This window comes from Manis javanica, chromosome 9, assembly GCF_040802235.1.
Source record: "Manis javanica isolate MJ-LG chromosome 9, MJ_LKY, whole genome shotgun sequence".
NCBI lineage: Eukaryota > Metazoa > Chordata > Mammalia > Pholidota > Manidae > Manis > Manis javanica.
The window spans coordinates 31521701-31534227 of NC_133164.1; the positions used below are offsets into that span (position 1 = coordinate 31521701).

The window sequence follows — 12527 nt, forward strand, 5'->3', positions numbered from 1 at the left end:
AGAAAAATCCTGAACTGAAGCAGTTATGCCAAACAATCTTTTAGAACAGTGAGGCCACATCAGCAGCATCACAATGAGCAGTGTTTTGAGCCAATTGCTGTCCTTGTGATGACAAAAGCACTAAGGATGCCAAGTGGAGGGGCGCACCCAGCGGATGCTCAGGTGCACTGCACGTGGGTCACCTGGGAATAGACCTTGGGAGGTTAATTTGTAGGTAAATGTAAAAACTGTGCTAACACCAATGCTGGCTCTCCATGCCTTAACTTCTGTACAGTGGTGGTGGTTGTGTAGACCTGAAGAACATTGAGGAGGACCTGACAATAAGTAGGAAGATGGCTAAAAATGTAAATAACCTGTAAAATGATAGAAGATTTCCTCTCTAGGAAATATATCTAGATAAAAAAGAAAATCAGAAATAACCTGAGTCAACAATAGAATAGTGATACATCCATAAAATGGCTACTGTTCTGCCACCAAAAGTCATATTATTAAAGACTATTTAGTCACATGGGACAATACGGAAAGTTAGGAGGTTTTATAAATGCACAGATGAAAATACAAAATGTATGCATTTTGGTGGCTATCATCTGATGGTCAAATGATGGGCAGTTTTTCTTTGCTTTATAATTTTCAATATTTTCTAAACTTTTCATGCACTCCATTTGTAATCAGAATAAGTTTTCATGATAATAACATAAAAGTTACCTTTGCACAGTTAAGGGTTCATTGAAACTGTGGGTTACGATCAAATGACTTGCCAGTTGAGAGCAGCAAGTACAGCTTGCCAGCACTGCACTGGGGAAACATGTAAACTTTCTTAACCAAGTTGCTAGATTTTCAGGAGTCACTGCAGGATAAACAAGTTGAAGAGAGACTACGAAGCTTTAAGTTGGAAAAGGACAACCTGGGGAATGTCTGAAATATAAATACAAGTATGGCTTAATTCATCTCCTAAATGATCAGTAAGACTACTTCAACAGTGATTTTTACTTAAAGTTATTTTGGGTGTCTCCTTTTACTTTCTTGCTTTGTTTTCCTCTTAAATGAACTAGCTTATTTATACAGGGTTTTTACAAAATACATAGACTCTTAAAGCTACATAAAGTTTATATGCATCTTTAAACAGGGTTTGTGTTTTTGGTTTTTTAAATTCTAAAATATTCATAGAGAAGATACAAAATGAAGTCGCTTCTAATGGGATGTCCCTACTTCTTATCTTCTCTGTTGCTCTCCTTCCTGGCAGTGAAGCTGTTCAAAAGTAATTCCCAAACTGGCTTACTGGGAATTGAAAATTAAAGTCAGGGGGACGGTGGTGTAGTGGTGGTCTAGGAACTTGATGTTTAAAACATATTCTATAAACAATTCAATTGAGAGCTGTTTTCTCAGTTAAGAACCCTCCTCTTCTCCCCACCCTCCTATCATGACCTTGACCCACAGGTCAACACATCCACATGCCACCCCTATTCTAAATCATCCAGTACATTCTTGTCTGCAAACACACTCTATGCCCTGAGCACTGCTGCAGGCCTTGAAAATACAAAGATGAATGAGATACAGTTCCTGTCTTAAGTATCATCTGATAGGTTACCCTCTCCTCAAATATGTTTCATTGCTTTCCTCAGTAAATAGAGTGGAGTCCAGTCTCTTCAGTGTGGGACTTTGTGCCAACCCCAGCTGATCTTTCCAACCTGGAATGTCACTATGTCTCCCTGCCTCTTCTCTCATCAACCTTAGGCTCTAACCATAGTGATTGTCATTTCCCAAAGGCCCCTGCTGTTCCCTCCAACTATAATGCATTTTTTTGACTACATATACCATATATCACAGGCCCAGCTAAAATCCTACCTCTCTCCCTAGGTTATTCCATATCCTCCAGGAATCATTACCCTCACTTGGTTTCTTCTCCCATTAGCTCTGTATCCCCAGTAAAGCATTTCTTACCATCTGCTGTACATCCATCTCTCCTACCAAATTGTGTTTCTCTGCCAGACTCAAATGGTCTTGTCTTTGTGCTCATCATGATGCCCCCTAGCACAACATCCCATACAAAATAGACAATCGATGTTTGTTGAACTCAATTTTATTTGTTACAGACACAAAAGGTAAAATTAAGAATAAATGTTTGATAGAAGGCCATCTAAAATGTGGAGGAAATACAAATTAGAAAAATCACCATTTACAACTGCACAGTATTAATTGAATCAGACAAGAATGAATGGAAACTTAATGTCTGGGTGAAATTCTGGTGAGGAATAGGGTATTTCTCCACAAATGAGGTATTTTCTTCAATGGGAAAAATGGTAACTTACCAGAGGAAAAACTTGGTAGACACTACCTTAAGCAATTGATCAAAATCAATATTATTATTAATGGGACAAAGTGGCATCACGTCCTTCCCAATGCAATGAATGGAGAAGGATGCAACATTATCTACCTTGTATTCCTACCAAAAATGCATAACCTGAATCCAGCCATGAGGAAAGATCAGACAAACCCAAATGGAGGAACTTTCTGCAAACTACTGTCCTGGACTCTTCAAAACTGTAAATATCATGAAAGAATTATGAAAGACAAAGAATGACTAGGCAACTGATTCTTTTTAAAAGAGTGGATAATTGGTTTGATCTAGATGTGGGTGGGGAGGAACTGGTGCAATGAACATTATTGGGGTACAGAGCAAAATTTGAGTATGGACAATGCTCCATTTCTGAACTTGATAATGTAGCTGTGGTTATATAAGAGAATATCCTTGTTTCTAGAATATATACCCTACATATTTATGGATAAAGGGGCATGATGTTTGCAACTAATGTTTGAAATAATCAAGGCCAAAAAAAAGTGTGTGTGTGTGTGTGTGTGTGTACAGAGAGGAGAGACCAGATGCGGCAAAACGTTAATAGTTGGTGAATCTGGGTAAAAGTATATGGTAATTCTTTGTTCTTGCAACCTTTTCTGTATGTTTGAAATAAAAAGGGGGAAAAAAAGAATAGAAATTTGAGAACTATTTGATTTACTTTAAAAGATGAGATCTCAAAAAAAAAAAAAGATGAGATCTCATTTTCTAGGACTGGTTTTCACAGATGTGTATTTGTAGAAGACTTAGAGTTCAACTGAGAAGAATCCATCATAAACCCACAAAAGCAATTCATCTTGGCTCAGACACATCCCTTCCCTCAGCCTTTACGGACCTATCATTTCTCCGTCATGATGGCCCCAGTGTCCTGGGTGCCACCACCATTGCTGCACTTACCAAGTGTATTGTTACTATGTTCCGCATTGCATTCATCTATTTCTCCAGCTGGGTCTCTGCCAAGTAAAGTACTAAACACAAATGTATGTCAGAACGAAGAGTGTGTGCATATACATGCACACACATGTGCACACACACACACCCCACTGGCCTCCAGAGGTTTCTACTAAAATGTCAGGAAGGACATTACTGCAGTGTTCTTCAAAGGTGTTAGGAAAGTATTTAAGTGTAAGATGATACAATGTTTGGGATTTGCTTCAAAATAACCCATAGAGGGTGATCATTGAGTGAAGATAGAATGACACAAGATTGGCAATGAGTTAGCAATGGTTGAAGCCTGCTGGTGAGTACATGAGGGGTCATTCTATTTTTGCATCTTTTTGAAATATTTTATAATTAAAAAAAATTTTAAGGGAATCACAGTAAAAGCGGTAGTAATACTAAGCACAACTTGAAAAATGGATGAAACATCAATTTTATTTTAATGTAGTTTAGGTTAGGTCTTTCAAATTTGAAAAAACACTAGATTCTTCTCCGTGCCACCAAAAAATTTCCATCAGATCAGAACCTTGTTTACAACTTTATTGCTGAGGTTTAGAATCCCAGACATTATGAGGTGTGGACTAAAGACAAATGGTAACAAAAGACTAACTACACAAAAAAGATGGTTGAAGAAATGCATAGGCAAATTGCCTGTAATATGTGTATATATGAGGGGGAGGGAGCAGGTTAAAATTTTCTTATAAAAAGAATTTTTGAAGCAACCAACAAATATTTATTCAATTTCTCCTTATGTGTGAAACACTGGGAGTTAGGGCAAAGCAAGGTCCTTCGGTGGTACAGCTTCCCACCTGGTTGCAGTTTTAATATATGCACACATAAAATACAAAGTAACTTTATCATGCACAAATGAATGTTTAACAAGGAAGAGAGAAATCACTGCAGACTTTGATTCTTGAATTGAGCCTGAAAGAAAACCCAAGATTCTGTGCAAGGGTAGATAGGAGAAGAGAGGAGGGAATTCCAGGCAAGAACTGGCATGGTACTTAAGGAGAAATCAGACATTGGATAAATTTTGGTGAGAGCAGTTGCCCCGTGGATCAATCAAATCCAATTTCTCCGTGCTGTATAAAGAATTAATGTTAATAAAGTCCAGGAGAATGTCTAACACAATGGGCAGTCTTGTGAATAAGTGTGACCCTAACGTTAAAAGACAAGTGACCCTCTACCCAACCTCCCACCCCCCAAAATGTTAAGTGTCTAACTGGGAGCAAATATTTATAACAAAGGATTAATATCCACAGTCACAAAAGAGATCTTAAAAAAATTTGTAAGACAAAGAGAAACCAACAGACAATTAGGCCACGTGGTAAATGAGCAATTCACTAAAGAAGATATAGAGGTGGCCAATGAACATATAAAAAGACTGTTAACCTCACCACTATCAGGAAATGCAAATTAAAACAGCAATGGGAAGCATTTTTGCTCAACCTAGAACAAAAATGAAAAAGATTCAGTGAGGCTATGGCAAAACTAAAAGTCTCATCATGTTAGGAAGAAGATAACTTTGTATGGATTTTCTTAAATAGATATGTGTACAAACGACTATCTAGAAAGTCTATCAAAAGGTAAAATTTCCATATACTTGGAAATTCCACTTTTAGTAATTAATTCCTCAAAATCACTTAAATGTGAACATAGACATAACAAAATGTTTATTGCAGCATTTTGTAATAATGAAGAATTGACAACCATTTAAATATCCAAAATAAGTAATGTAATGATCAAGTAAATGATTATAAATTCTAGCACATCCACTTCAGGGAGTCCTATCCGGCAATTTTAACAGAATAAAGTAGCTATATCTGTTCTGATGTGAATAAAATCACTAAAGACATGATTATTGAAAAAAATACGGCACTGGTTGATCCATGTTTTGTGGTGCCATTTCTGTAAATAATTTACATGAAATATATATTGTCTAAAATGGCTAACACACAGTTATTAACAGTTCGCTTCTGGGGAGAGGAAAGGGATCAGGGTTATGGATTATAGAGGTAGGGAAGGAGGTTGTCACTGATGTCCCAGAAGTAATGAACAGAGTATTAGGACTCTTAAGCATTGGCAATTCCATACAAAAATAGCCTTAATGAATGTCCTACAACTAGGGAGATAAGCTGGGATTCTGGGAATTTATTAGCCTGAAAATAACCAAAGGATATAGCTACTCTGATAGAACCCTTTCAATTTTAGAAAAAATGGGCAATCATTATTAAATAAGCATTTATGGAGAACCTAGTAAGTGGCATGAACCATGCTAATGAGCCCTAGGAATCCAAAGGGGAGACCAAAAGTGTTATTAAAGGTTAAGTGTAAGACATAAGAGACTACGAGAACCCAGAAGATAAAGAATTATCTCTGCCAGATAGTCAAGGAAGGCTTCCTGGAAGAAGAGATCTTAGAGAAGAGCCCTGAAGAATTTGAGTCAGTTTTTTGACACAAGGTCTACCACTATCTGACCCCCAGGTTTCTATAATAGGAACATGGAAAGTAAGAAGTAAGAATTTCAAGCTTATATTTCCAAAAGGAAGTCATTTATAGAAAGAGAGGCCTTGTGTCTATCTAAAATATATATTAGATACTAAGTTTAGTTTCTCAATTTTCTGCATATATACAGCAAGATACAGTGCTACAGAAAGTAGCTCCTGAAAATAAATCAGCAGAATCATCAGTGATTGCTTTAGCCTTTTGCTAAGTCATTTTAGGGGATCTGATCCTTTCAATTTTTCTGGCCAATTACTTCAGGTTGATTATATCCCTGGAAAATATCTATTCCTCTCATTACAGGGATATTTGATTACGAATAATCCCCCTTTTTCCCATAAAGCATTCTATTTCACCCTTTTCCTTGTTTATTTGGTGAATCGGTTAAATGTGTTTCACGGTATGCCTCTAGTAACATGTCATAATTGGAATTATACTGCTATTTTTTAGGGATTTGTGAAAAATAAGAAGTAAATAATGCCAGGACCATGTCAAGCCTGTGACCTTCAACATGCAAACACCCTGGCCATCCTACCCAGAACAGCAAGTATGCTGCACTACTCTGTGTCTCTGAGCTCAAGTCCAGTATGTTTACGAAGGCAAGTCACTTCTTAGAAGCTCATGTTTTGCAAAGATACAGCTGTAATACATTTTTATGATAGCTTGGTAAATCTCTTAAAGCAAAGGGAGAAGTTTATGACAGAAATGGTGATAAAGCTTTAACTATCTGTGTGTGGTTAACTCCGTTTCAGCCATTCAAGTTAACTTCTACCTATATTTATGGGCTTGATTGCATAATATATGAAGTTTTCAGGAAGTACCCAGAAGATAAGGTTACATAGACGAGTTATTTAAGTTTGAAAGTAAACCACAGCTCCTGCTGGGAAACTAGTTTATAGACAATTTTGTAACATAAGTGAATACGTCATTCATTTTCTTTTCATTTTTTTCTTATCTTATAGTTAACATTAGGCAATTAATCATTATTTGAAGGTGCAGTATATCAAGCTAAAAGAATGCAGCTTCGGTGGGGGGGATTGATGAACTGAAAAGTCAGTAAATTACATCACAAAATTGAAGATAAACGTTTGAGGACATTCAAACCACCCCAAGCAGATGGATGATTTGCACCTATGATGTCTCCTCAAACAATGGTCTCCTTCACGAGCTTCTTGCAGTACTGAGACTTTCTACCAACAAATATTACTTGATCAATAGACCTTGCATTTACTACAATAAGTGACCTTTCATGGTTAATGTATAACTTATTATTGTTCTTCCTCTGCAGTAGACCACATTTTACAGTAGAGAAATACACTGTGTACACCCTAAAACACTGAAACATGTCCAGTGTTCCTAGTAGACCTTCATAGTATTATGTGTGACACCATATAGTGGGTTATGACACATTTACCTTATGCTCACCTAACTGTTTCAGCTGTTTGCTGAATGTAGTAAGACTCTTACTATAATGTTTAGATACTTAGAAAAACAAAGGATATTCACCTTACACATTAAGGGGAGAAAAACCCTCCAGTGAAGACAAGAGGTGTTGAAGGGTAATGTATGTAGAAGAGAAACTACTCCATTCTAATGAAAGTAAATTACCTGAAAATCTTTGCTGTGGAAAATTAAAACTAATGACATGTTCATGCTGTAATGCAGAATTGCCTGTAACCTAATTTCCCAGGGTGAGATGCAGTTTATTTTCAAACATAAATAACTTGTCCATTTAATAATTTGCTTTTCCCATTGCTACAAAAGAGCAAGTTACAGTAGCCACTTAGCGATGCCATTAATCGTCAAGAAGAATCTAAAGGAGTTCCATTATTTTCCCTGTGATAATTTTAAAATGAATTTTTAAAAGTATTCCTATACCTGAGGGTTCTATCTTTGAAATAAATGTACATGAAATGTGCCACCATATCAAATTTGAAATGGCCTGTTACCTGTTTTTCCTTGACCTTATAGAGATTTTCAGTGACAACTGAATTAACCAGGTGAGGGAGATTCTTTCGGGGGGCCCAGTGACACTCTATTGTATGGGATGGTACCTACAAAGCATTTAGATTAGGCTGTCGAGGGAACAAAGCTAGGTACACTCTCCAACTTCAAGTAAACAAGATTATTGTTCTCCATCCCTGCAGCTTGGAATGAATGCAATGCTGTAGAGCTAATTGCCACCGTAATTAGGAAAAAAAAAACACCAAAATCCCGAAATGACTCGGAATGTGCTAATTTAGTACGGTTTAAACCTCAGAGATATTTCCCCTCGTTTACAAGTGTGACTGGCTCTGTTCAGAGTTTTTAAATGATAAATTTAAAGGTTAACACAGCATTGAAAAAAGTCCTCTCAAGTTGGAAGGTAGCAGCTAGCGCCAGGTATGAGTGCTTACTTACTGGTGACTAGCATTTTGGCCAAGTGAGGAGAAAATCCCCCTTGGGGATTTAATCCGATGAAAAATAACAAAATGCAACCAATCGAAATGTTCCTCTTCTGAGAGCAGGCCTTGCTTGACACACAGGCTTTGCCCCACACCATTTCATAAAATATGTAACTTTCAAACCACGTCCTCATAAGGAGATTTCACTCTGCTGTTGAGAAATTCTTCCTTGTATTTAACTAAATCACCAGATCTGCAGTTTAGCAATCCCATTTCCTCACATCTTCAGCAACATCTAACATTCTATATTTAAAAAGAAGTATTTCCTCTTCTCCATGCTTCTATACTGTACTCATATACTCTAGATTATTTAGTTGGTTTCAAATTTAAGAACCGGGTGTAGGAATCAACCATTGTTTAACTTGCGGAGCCCATGTGGTGTTTCTAAATGTGAAGAGTGGGAAACACACTTCTGAGCTGCCAGGAGCGTTATGGTTAACAGGTTAGCAAAGTACATCTCAGTTCAGGCTTTATCTTTTGTTCTGTGCTTTGTAGGCAAAATACGACATTTTTAAGATTTAAAGTTTCTTTTTCAATTGCTATCTGGCCCTATGTGAACATTAATGAAAACACTAATAATTACAGGTTTTTGCTGCTTGGCCTAAAATAATCTCTCTACTATAATTAGACTTGAAGAGGAACTAGAAAAGACCTTAAATAAAACGCTGTGGCGAATTCCCTTCAAGCCTGCTTGCCTGCAATCACGGCGGATTTACCGATCTGATATTCCTTAAAAGAAACATTAACATTACAAAGACCAAGTATTCATGGTCAAACAAAGGAGATTCCCATTCTCTGATCAAAGCAGTAATCTCTTTTACAATTGTTATTTTTTGAAGTACCTTCCATCAGAACAAAACACACACTGACTATGCAAACAGGTATAGCTGTGGGCTAATCTGTTTCCAGGACGCCGTCATTTCCCCACAGGGCTCAGACTAAAGGACGGTGTCCGCCACCCCAACGCCGCCCCGTTTTCCATTCCAAACCCCAACCTGCTGATGCTAAGGAATAATAGCTTTTGAAAAGCGAAAATTTCCAAATATTGTTTTTAGTATATTTAAACTGTGCTAATGTAAAGGTCATCTTACATCTTTAATATAAGCTTGTCCATTTTTCAAAATTGCTTGTTTAGGGAAATGTCAGCACGCTGTTGAAACGATCAAAGGCGGAAAAACAAAGCCATCAGTTAGGTGAAAGAGTACTTACTGAATTTAGTTTCCGAAGATCTGAATTTGAGTTTTTGTTTGGCCCCTTCTCTTGCTGTAAGGCATTGAGCAAATTCCTTAACACCTTTAGGCGTTTCTCTGTAAAGGTAACAGAAGGCTAACGGCGCAGGACTGGAGTGGGTGGTTGGGAAGGCCAAAGGGGATCGCAGGCCAGGAGGAAACCTTCTGTAAATGCCAAAGCACTTCCCAGATTTGAGCTATGTTCATTTACATAAGAATATATGTTTTTAAACCTTGTTGTAGCTCTGCATAAACATCCTTGGAGTCCTAAAGAGTGAAAAGGACCGCTACTTTAACAACTATGTAAGAGTTTAATAAGCCTAATTTGCTTCATGAAATTCCAGCTCTGTGACTCAAGAAAGTTATATGAATTCTTTTCTAAGGGGCTCCTCAGAACCCTTCGAATCTCTGAGAATCACATCAGGATGAAGCGTTATGTCGAGTATTTGACAGAACTGCTTTATCTTGAGGCCTTTCAAACGATGAGGTCTGCTCTGAGGACACTTGGGGGACAGTTACCTTCTGGGGTGGCGCTGATTTCCGTTGGGTAGAGCACGGAGAAGCTCAAGTCAATCTATTTTTTTTTTGTCTATACCATTGGATACAGATGAACACTTCATGGCAGCAGCATGTTCTAAAAAAATATTGCAGCATAAGGGTTTTGCAAAAATTTGCCCCTTTGAGATAATACATCTAGCAACTCTCCCCCTAATAACCTGAGGGAGTTTAGGTACGTTTTTTAATCTCTCCAAGTCTCGGTATACTTATCTGTAAAACAGAGATAATACTGACCAAACTAAAACTAAGGTTGTGGCCAAACTAAAAACAAATGTAGTTAGCACAGTAAGTTTAATACATGGTGGATTTAATGTTCTCTTTATAGAAATGTCTTGGTTAAAAGAGTGACCTTCTCTATGTCATATAGCCACTCAGTGACAGTGTTAGAAAAGGGACCAGAATTTGCAAACTACAGTGTTTGAATTCACCTCTACCAAAATTCTAGAATAGATTATTAAAGAGAGGATTGGTAGAAGAAAAGGCATAATCACAGGTATTAATATTATTTCAATAAGAACAAGTTGGGCTATACTGAGACAATGTTCCCCTCAGCAGTGCTCTTAAATTTGTAGCCAGAGGGATTGCCAGGGGCAAGAGAAAAAAATACCTTCAGTTGTTCTTATGAGTAAAATGGCTATAGGTGGATTAGCTCACAATCCATCAAGATTTATCTGTAGCTATTTGCAAAAAACTCAGAGAGTGATTGATTTCAATCTGGAAGGAAATGTTTAGCATTTATCACAGGGTTCTCTTTTTTTTTTTTTTTTTAGGTGGGGCGGGGGCACAGGGTTCTCTTTTGAACAGTATTTTAATCAATGGGTTGGAGGAAGACATGAAAGTCACACAAGATCCAAATTAGAACAAAAGCTTATGTTAGATGGCAAAATCAAGAATCATAAAGATTCCAGTAGGCTAGAATAATCAGCAGAAATTAAAAATGATACCTAATAGAGAAAAATAAGACTCACATTCTGAAAAATCAACCGGGGACTCAGTTTCAGCTCTCTCACTTACATAAACCCTGTGACTTAAAAGCTTTGATCTATTTCCTCATCTTAAACATGCAGACAGTATCTGCCTTAAGAGGTTGAAATAATTACATATAAAGGGCCCACCCAAGGAGCGTTCAGTGCCAATCCTGACACATATAGTTGGTCAGATCAGTAAGTACTATCGCGAGTAATAGCAGTAATACTACTACTACTAGTAGTGGTGGTAAAAAAGTTTGAGGGTTTTAACTGTCTGTAGATTCAATACTAGTGAAAAGTCCGATGAAAGTGACAATAGGTGAGTTGTAAGTAGTTCTAGAACCCATCTTTTTAGAGACACATGGGCAAATTGGAATGCATTTAAATAAGGGTGGTTAGATTAGATAAGAGCTGAGAAACCAAATCACATGAAAAGCAAATGACTTTCACATGCACTGGGTAAATTCCTCTAAAAACAACAAACAATACTTTATCAAGGTATGATTGACATACAAAAAGTTGTGAATACCTTATATATACACCTTGATGAGTTTGGGGGGTAAGTTCCTTATGAACATACCACTTCCTTTACTTGTCTCTATAACCCATTTGGTAAGTATAATTATATAATTTAAAGGTGAGAAACTAAGGCACTGCGAAGTGCAGTGGTCCTTCATCTAGTAAGAGGTGGTGCTGGAGCAGAGACACTAAAAATGGGTGACTTGTTCATCATTGCTCTAAGGGACAAGTTAATGTGAGTGGATAGGATCAAAGGAATATCTCCTAGAAACACAAGTATCCAAAATAATGAATCAATATTCTTCAAAAGTACCAAATACCAAAGACAGAGAAAGACTGAGGGATTATTCTAGATTAAAGGAGGTTTCAGAGATATGACAACCAAATGCAGATTTTCTTGGCAGAAAGGGCATTATTGGGACAACTGGTGGACCTGAATTAGGCCTTTAGATTAGATAATAGTATTGTATCAATGCTAATTTTCTGATTTTGATCATTAACCTGTGCTTATGTAAAAGAATGTCCTTGTTCTTAGGAAATGCTCCCTGAGACATCTGGCTGTAAGGAGAAATCCTATCTTCAGAGTACTCTCCAAAAGTTCAGGACAACAACAAAAAGGGAGAGGATAAAGCAAATGCAATAAAACATTAACATTTGGAGAATCTGAGTAAAGGATAAGTGAGAATGATTTGCATTATTCTTGCAGCTTCTCTGTAAGCCCCAAATACGTCAAAATAAAAACTATGAAAGAATTAAAAGATATACAGGGTAATAAAAAAAATTAAGAGGAAATATTTTATAGACAATTGGTAATGTGGGACTGGAAGCAGAAATGACTCCAGGGGACTTTAAGGGTTACAGAGGAAGATTTGAAAGTCCTAAGTGAGAATGGATGAGAGTAATTGGTTGATTTATTCCTTTAACTCGTTTAATCAGAAAAACATTTTCCATCACTTAGAACTTTAAAAAAGTATAGTTGTACTATTAGAGCTTAATGACACCCTTTTCCCCCCAA

General features: G+C 37.1%; 1 long non-coding RNA gene across 2 annotated transcripts; it reads left to right on the forward strand.

Moving 5' to 3' along the window:
• The first annotated feature begins 125 nt into the window (after nt 1–125).
• On the forward strand, nt 126–12256 carry LOC140843509 (uncharacterized). 2 transcript variants are annotated; one of them, XR_012121344.1, is made up of 3 exons: nt 126–214; nt 6245–6393; nt 12048–12256. It is a non-coding gene; the product is annotated as an uncharacterized lncRNA (long non-coding RNA). The 2 variants fall into 2 exon arrangements; XR_012121345.1 differs by having other exon boundaries at nt 213–344.
• The last annotated feature ends 271 nt before the right edge of the window (nt 12257–12527 follow it).